Source organism: Megascapheus bottae, chromosome 6 (genome assembly GCF_031878675.1).
Source record: "Megascapheus bottae isolate mThoBot1 chromosome 6, mThoBot2.hap1, whole genome shotgun sequence".
Lineage (NCBI taxonomy): Eukaryota > Metazoa > Chordata > Mammalia > Rodentia > Geomyidae > Megascapheus > Megascapheus bottae.
The window spans coordinates 1,881,026-1,888,864 of NC_143514.1; positions in this window are offsets into that span (position 1 = coordinate 1,881,026).

Genomic DNA, 7,839 nt, shown 5'->3' on the forward strand with positions numbered 1-7,839 from the left:
CTCACTTATGTCCTGACAATTCTCCACAAAGTATTATACAGTTTGTTGTCTGAGCCCTGCTTCATGCACAAACGCCTTCCTCCAGTGGAGAGGATGCTTTCTGTACCCTCATCTCTGAGCCCCACTATTGGGATGGCTTGAGAGCTGGCCTAAAACCCAGCAGAGAGAATTTTGCCATGGGAAACACCAAACTTTGATGAAAACCCAGTGTGCTTGCCTCCCCTTCCAGCCAGGCTTCTCCAACTTGAATGTGCCATGCCTTGCTCACCTTCTTTGCTACATCCAACACAACCTGTCCTCCAGCCTGGTGAGAGCCTACTTTACTGGTAAGACTATCTGCCTGGGTGTTTAGGTGCTTGAACCAAATGTGGCACAGAATGGTGCCTCACAGCAAAGAAGCAAATATTTTCCGGTGTGTCCCTATACCACCTCCGGCACAGACCAGTGGCTCAGACTCCAGGCCTCACCCGAATAAAGACTGCAGCCGGTGGACGGATGGGATTCCGGATACTGGGTTTTAATCTTTCAAAAATGTTCTTTACTGTTGACATAAAACTCCTGGAAGAAAAAAAAATAAGCATTTTTAAAAAGGTTATAAAAAGGTCATTTCCAGTACGGAAAACACAATGTTTGTGAGCCTTCCGAGACGTGGGGGAAGGGACAGAAATGGCTTCCGCCACGCCGGCATGACAGTTCCAGCATAGGAAACACTGTGAGACAGCTACCGCCTGTGGATAATCAAGCATATCCAAGTTATTATGTAGGAAAAAATGTACACATAATTAATTAAGTATTGCTTTTTTTTTTTCATGTGACTGTCCCAAGGTCCAGTAGATAAAGCCTCTAGAACTAATTGGCTCAAGATTTCATCTCAGGGTCATTGTTGATGTCACCGTAGTGTCCTGTGTGAAGACTGAGACCACAATATGACTTTCCAGTGGCCCCGTGCCCTCCAGCCTAGCCTAGGCTGAGGTTCAAGGATGTCTCTGCATGAGTGGTGGTAGGGACTTCTATCCCCACCCAGGACTGTGACACCTTTGCTGTTTGTGATGGTGGAAAACAATTCCCATACTACATAGCCAGAGCCTGTGGATGCTCGCTTTACAAAAGCAGGGGTCTGCGGTGGGACGTAGTCCTGGCTTATTTAGATAGATAGGTCCTAACTGCAATCGAATGCATTCTTTTTTTTTTTTTTTTTTTTTTTGCCAGTCCTGGGCTTGAGCTCAGGGCCTGAGCACTGTCCTTGGACTTTCTCAAGGCTAGAGCTCTACCACTTGAGCCTCAGCACCACTTCCGGCTTTTTTCTATGTATGTGGTACCGAGGAATCGAACCCGGGTCTTCATGTATGCTAGGCAAGCACTTTAACCACTAGGCCAAACTCCCGGTCCAGCATTCTTATAATACAGAGAGAGAGAGGGAAACAGAGACAGAGAGATAGAGAGAGACAGACATAGATACCACAGGAAACTAATGTACACACTGTCTTCCCCGAATTCAAATCCTGGCTCCAACTGTTAACTGAGGGTAAGGGTCAACACCACGTCTGACCCCATTTCTTCACGTGTCAGCCAGAGTATTAGTGTGAGTGCTGTAGCTCCTGGAGTTTGGACCATGCCAACAGTCTGCACTATGTATTGGTTTTTGTGCTTAAAAGCTCAGCGAAAGATTATTTATTTTGTGGGCTGTGGGGCTTGAACTCCGGGCCTGAGCGCTATCCCTGAGCTCTTCAGCTCAAAGCTCTCCAACTCAAAGCTCTCCAACTTGAGCCACTATACTACTTCCAGTTTTTTGGTAGTTAATTGGAGGTCAGAGACTCACAGACTTTAGTGCCCAGGCTGGCTTTGAACTGTGATCCTCAGATTGTGAGGCGTGAGGTGCAGCCAGCACCAGGCTCAGTGAAAGCTTTTGTCCACATAGTGAGGTTCATGTTAGCATAGGGGGGCAAGACGGACACTTGGGAAGTAGGGGGAGGAGGACAGAGAGAGCAGAGAACCCCATTGTGGTGAAGGCTGGGGAGGTGAGGGAAGGATTCTTATACCTAAAGATTTAACCAGGGAAATTCCCTGGTTTCCTTGGAAGGACTTAGTTTTGGGGTTTTTTTTGTTGTTGTTTTTGCCAGTCTCGGGGCTTGAACGCAGGGTCCTTGGACTTTCTCAAGGCTAGTGGTACTCTACCACTTGGGCCACAGCACCCCTTCTGGCTTTTTCTGTGTATGTGGTACTGAGAAATTGAACCCAGGTCTTCGTGCATGCTGGACAAGTATTCTACCACTAGGCCAAATTCCGGGCCCCAGGACCTAGCTTTTTATATTTGCACCTATATTTTCAGTCTCATCGCAAGAATCTGCTTACATTCTTCATTTGTAGCTTATCAGCAAAAGGGAAATTACAGACTGAGTCTCAGCCACAGGGATTTCGGGTTGGCTCTGATAAATGGCCATTTATCTGTTCCGAGCTGGCTCCGAGGTGCTCTCAGGGCACTGTGTCATAGCACTGTTCACATCATCATATAAAATAGGACAACGGGCCCTTCTGGAATGAAATTGTAGCCTTTAATAAGGACCAAGCCGGCCCGGGAGGCCAGCTGGACCAAGGTCACCAATCCCTGTCACCTCCAGTCTCAGGCCCTGTGAGTGACAAAGGGACAACCAGGCAGAGATGACAGGTCACATTGCCCCCATTCTCTAGGACACCAGCAATCCCCTTGGGAAGAGCAGTGTCCCACCCCGACATGGCGGGAGGAACCAATCACACGCTGCTTTCCTGGAGCCTAGGGGGTCAGTCACAATTGGGCCTCTCCCATTGGCTCCCAGCATCATCTGGGAGACAGTCATCTTTGTTTCTAGGCTTTCTCCTCAGCAGGGACCCTGCTCTCCTCCTCCTGGTCTAAGACCTTGGCTCTGTGGTTAATAATTTACAAGAGAAACCAGGGTGCTCTGGAGGCCAACCACACTTGAAGGAAGCACCAGGGCAAATATTGTCAGAAGACACTCTTGAAATGAGAATAATCACAGCAGTGTTAATCACAGTCTCCTGGCCACGGGAGACTTAGCTGTCCACAATGGCACCAGGGAAGGAGGAGGCTGGGAGTGAGTTTGGGAAACACACTCATATTTTTCAGACGAATTTCTCCTGGTGAAAGAGCTTGTCTCATTCTAAGTGAGCCCCCTCCCCTCCCTTCCACGTGGTAAGTCCCCTTTCCTGCAGGAGCTATCCCACGCAGTCAGAGACCCTTGAGAGTCCAGTGTAAACATGGGCTGTTGTCTTTCTGTGTCACACCTTTTGTCATTTTAGCCTTCATCACTGTGCACGCGCATGCACTGATTCTGGGCCTTGTGCAACCTTTTGCTCAAGGCTAGTGTTCTACCTCTTGAGCTCCACTTTTGGCTTTTGGCTGATGAATTGAAGATGACAGTCTCATGGACTTTCCTGCCTAGGCTGGCTTTGAACCAGGATCCTTAGATCTCATCCTAGGAGTAGCTAGGATTACAAGTGTGAGCCACCGCATCTGGTGTCCACCATTTTTTATTTAACATAGCTGAATGGACATTTTCATGTGGCCCATTCCCATCCTCCTGCTTGCTGGAGTGTGCGGGGGCGGCAGGGGGGCAGAGGAGGTGTGCAGAGGGGGTGGGGCTCCTGAGACCCCCACCTCCAGAGCCTTGTGGGTGGTCTCAGCTGCTCCTGCTCAGTGGTTTCAGGTTATTGGCCAGCAAGCAATGTCAAGAATGAAGGAGCAACCGTCACATCTTTCTGATCAAACCCTTCATGTCTGGGCTTCGTGTTCCCCTTAGCATCTCACCACCAGCCGGGCACTGGAAGTCTGAGCAGACACAAAGTTGATCAGAACGCAAGGCAGTCTGGGACTGAAAACAAGGCAGGTCAAATCTCTAGGGCTGCGTTTGCATACCACGCAGTTCAAGCCTGTGTCCACACATGATGTCAAGGCTGGGGTCGCTGTGCAGGGCCCTTGCCCCGTCAGCGTGCTTACCCCAAGAAGAATACCTACCCACAGTGCATGCCACCTTGGCATCCTCCTCGCAGGGGACCCGGAAAAGCGCAGTCTTCACACCAGTGCTTACGGCCGAAACTCATCACTTTTTTCTTTCTTTTTTTTTTTTTTTTTGCCAGTCCTGGGCTTGAGCTCAGGGCCTGAGCACTGTCCTTGGACTTTCTCAAGGCTAGAGCTCTACCACTTGAGCCCCAGCACCACTTCTGGCTTTTTTCTATGTATATGGTACCGAGGAATCGAATCTGAATCTTCGTGCATGCTAGGCAAGCACTCTACCACTAGGCCAAACTCCCAGCCCAGAAACTCATCACTTTTGATGGCTGCATAATATTCAATTGTCTGAGTATATTAGAACACGCACATATAGAATATGTAAACCATATATGATGTGTTATACGTTGTATAGTACATTACGTAAATATGTGTAACATATTCATATAATTGAACACCCGTTATTTCCAGATTTTGCCACTGTGGGAAGTACTGTTACAAACTTCCCCACACGTCTTCAGTAATGTGTCTTGAACATGTCTGGGAAGGAAATGACTGCTTTGAAGAGTTAGTACACATGCACATTCCTACCAGAGAGTATAGAATCCCTACGCCCCCCCCACACACACATGGCTCTGCATCCTTTCCACACAGCCTCCTGGGATGCTTAATTTTTCCGAATTAAATGCTACAAAATATATCTCATTGTGAATTTGAGGGATATTTGCCTCAGGCTAAATGTCATATTTATTTCCCTTTCTAAAAAAGTCTTATGTCTTTTATTAAATTTCTCTGGGGATGTTCTAAGGAGTTATTCATATATGTGTCATTATTAAACCATTGATTCATATATTAAAAATAGCCAAGTCCAGGTGGCTCATGCCATTTAAACTCTGGCAACTCAGGGGACTGAGGTCTGCGGATGGTGGTTCAAAGTCAACCCAGGCAGGAAAGTCTGTGGTCTCTTATTTCCCATTAATCACCAAAACAGCCTAAGTAGAGCTGTGGCTCCAGTGGTAGATTGTCATCCTGGAGCAAAAGAGCTCAGGAGCAGGCCGTGGCGGCTCACGCCTGTAATCCTAGCTACTCAGGAGGCTGAGATCCGAGGATCATGGCAGTTCAAAGCCAGCCCAGGCACTGAAGAACCTAAAGACCTTGAGACTCTTAGTTCTAATTAATCACTAGAAAAGTGGAAGTGGGGCTGTGGCTCTAGGGGTAGGGCAGTAGCCTTGAGCTGAAGAGCTCAGGGACAGCACCCAGGCCCTGAGTTCAAGTCCCATGACCCATCAAAAAAAAAAAAAAAAAAAAAAAAAACAGAGTTCAGGGCCAGTGCCCTGGATGTGAGTTCAAGTCCTGATACTACAGCAACCAAAAATTTTAACTTAAAAATAAATAAAAGCATTGTTCTTGTCATGGATTATCTGGTGTTTGCTTTGTTTGTGGAGTGAACTGAGGAACTGAGTTTTCTCCTCTGTGTGGAAGACCTGAATCCTTCCTCACTATGATCCTTTGCTTTCTTCTGTTACATCCATTGCTCCTGAGACAGACAGACCGACACAGACAGATTAATGAAGGTACTGAAGATGTTTTGTTCTTACCCTCACTAAGTATTTAGTGGTGTGGGTGTGCATGTCTGTAAATGGTCCTTCTCTTTAGATTGTATTTCCAAGTTCTTAATCACTACTAGGTGAAGAATACAGTGGTTATTAGAGAAAATAATGACCCTGTAGAAAGTACTTACTGGGCATTCTAGCTGTTCCCTTATTGGGCATTCTAGCTATTCATTTCCTATGCCTGTGTGTGCTGGACTGGCGCTGATCTGAACACTCACCTGCACTTTTCTCATCCTTCAGATGAAGACAGAGACACCGGGTGTGTGGAGATGGCACCTTCAGTTGCACAACAGAGGGAGGCCCCCAGCCCCTCGCACCGCCCAGAGCTGTGACCCGATGTTACTCTCTGTGCCCTGAACACAGTAAAACCAACACCAATCCCATTTCTACCCCGGCTGCTTCCCCAGTGGGCTCAGGTGTGGAATCTTCCTGTGGTTTAGATTAGCGCTGGTAGAAGAAGACATACAAGTTGCCCCCCCACCCTGGCTTCCCTGAGAGGCTGGTCCCTGCTTAATAACCAGCCATGACTTCCTTCCTGGCCACAGCCTCTGCACACCCCTCTTTGTCTCTATATGGCAACGCCCCACGATCGAGATTAAAGAGAGGCTAAGGAGGAGGAAATGTGCTGCAGGATCCGCCATACCCACCCACAGGCCCACAGCTGGGCAGAGAGGAAACAAAGTCACACAGCAGATACCAGATCCATAACCTCTCAAGATGTATAACACAGAGCGATTGCTGTGCCCACACATCTGTTACTTCATCTCCTTCACCGCTTAGGGATGGGGGGACGGAGTACCCCACCTCCGTTTCCTTACACCGGTGCAGGAACAGTGGCTCCTCACATACAGGGCATGGAAATTAGAGAAGTTACAGTCAGACCACGAGGGACTGCCTCCCAGCCTGACCTGCGTCCACCCCATGTACCCATCCTGGAAGTCCTCCCCTGTACTGTCCCTAGGGAATAATAATGTATCCCGTGTCCCCTCTCAGAGCTGATGTCGGACAGGGGTCTGTTTCCTGCTGAAAACCAAAAGTGCCAAATATGAGGCCTCCTGAACCCTGGAAACCCTGATAGTCACTGTTTTTTTGGGGGGGAGTGGGTGGAGCAGTTCTGGGGCTTGAACTCAGGGCCTGGGCACTGCCCCTGAGCTTCTTTTGCTCAAGGATAGCACTCTACCACCTGAGCCACAGTACCACTTCCAGCTTTTTCTGTGTATGTGGTACTGAGGGATCAAATCCAGGACTTCATGCATGCTAGGCAAGCGCTCTACCACTGAAACAAAAAACTGAGTTTCTAGTTCCATTTGGCACAGGGCAAAATCTGCATCTATTTCTGGAGATCAGTATTATTATCGGCACAGTAGGAGAAGACAGAAAGAAACAATTCCTTCTGAGATGGAAAAATTGCAATACCTGGACCATGTCCTTTGTCTCCGTGGTCTCAAACAAGGAGGCCGTGGACACACAGGGACAAGTAAACCAGAAAGGTCTTCTGAGGGAAAGATCATCAAGCTCCTCCAGACGGGAGGGTCGGGCTCCAGAGGGTGTCCAGGAGAGAGCCACGTGACTCCAGGATCCCTGGACAGCCTGCGGGCCTTGTCGGCCCAGACCCAGTCCAGGCCGCAGGCAGGCTGCCCAGCTCTCCACACGTCCTTCAGCCCCTGACTGGGTGTCCATTCCTGCTCACCTCTGGGGCCCACGCAGTCCACTGCTCACACGCGAGTCTTCAGGGGCGATGGGACAGGATGTACAGGGCCACATGTGTGATGCCTTCACTGTCTTGATAAGTGGTGATCAGCTGGGGGGGCCCTTGACTGTTAGGCTGGGGTGGTTCGATGTGGGGTGCGGAGCTGAGACACCATCTAGTCTCAGGACCTTTTTCACGAGGCTGGCTTTCCCGGGTGATATAGACACAGACTCTGTGCCACACAGCAGGGCCCACTGACGGCTGACGCTGATCTCAGCAAGGCCCTCCTTCCTCACCACAGGCGTCTGGCTTCCGTCTTGCCTTGTTAAACATTTTTATTAATGTCTTGGATGAAGACATTGATGGCCTGGTGATAAAATTTGTGGGTGACACAAAGCTGGAAAGGGCTGGCTTAAATGAAGGACAGCCGGCATTGCAATGCAGAATAGATTTGACAAAAACAGTGGACCAGATCTAACAAGATGGCACATGGTTAAAATAAACGAGCACACAGCAGCTGGGAGATGTGCTCT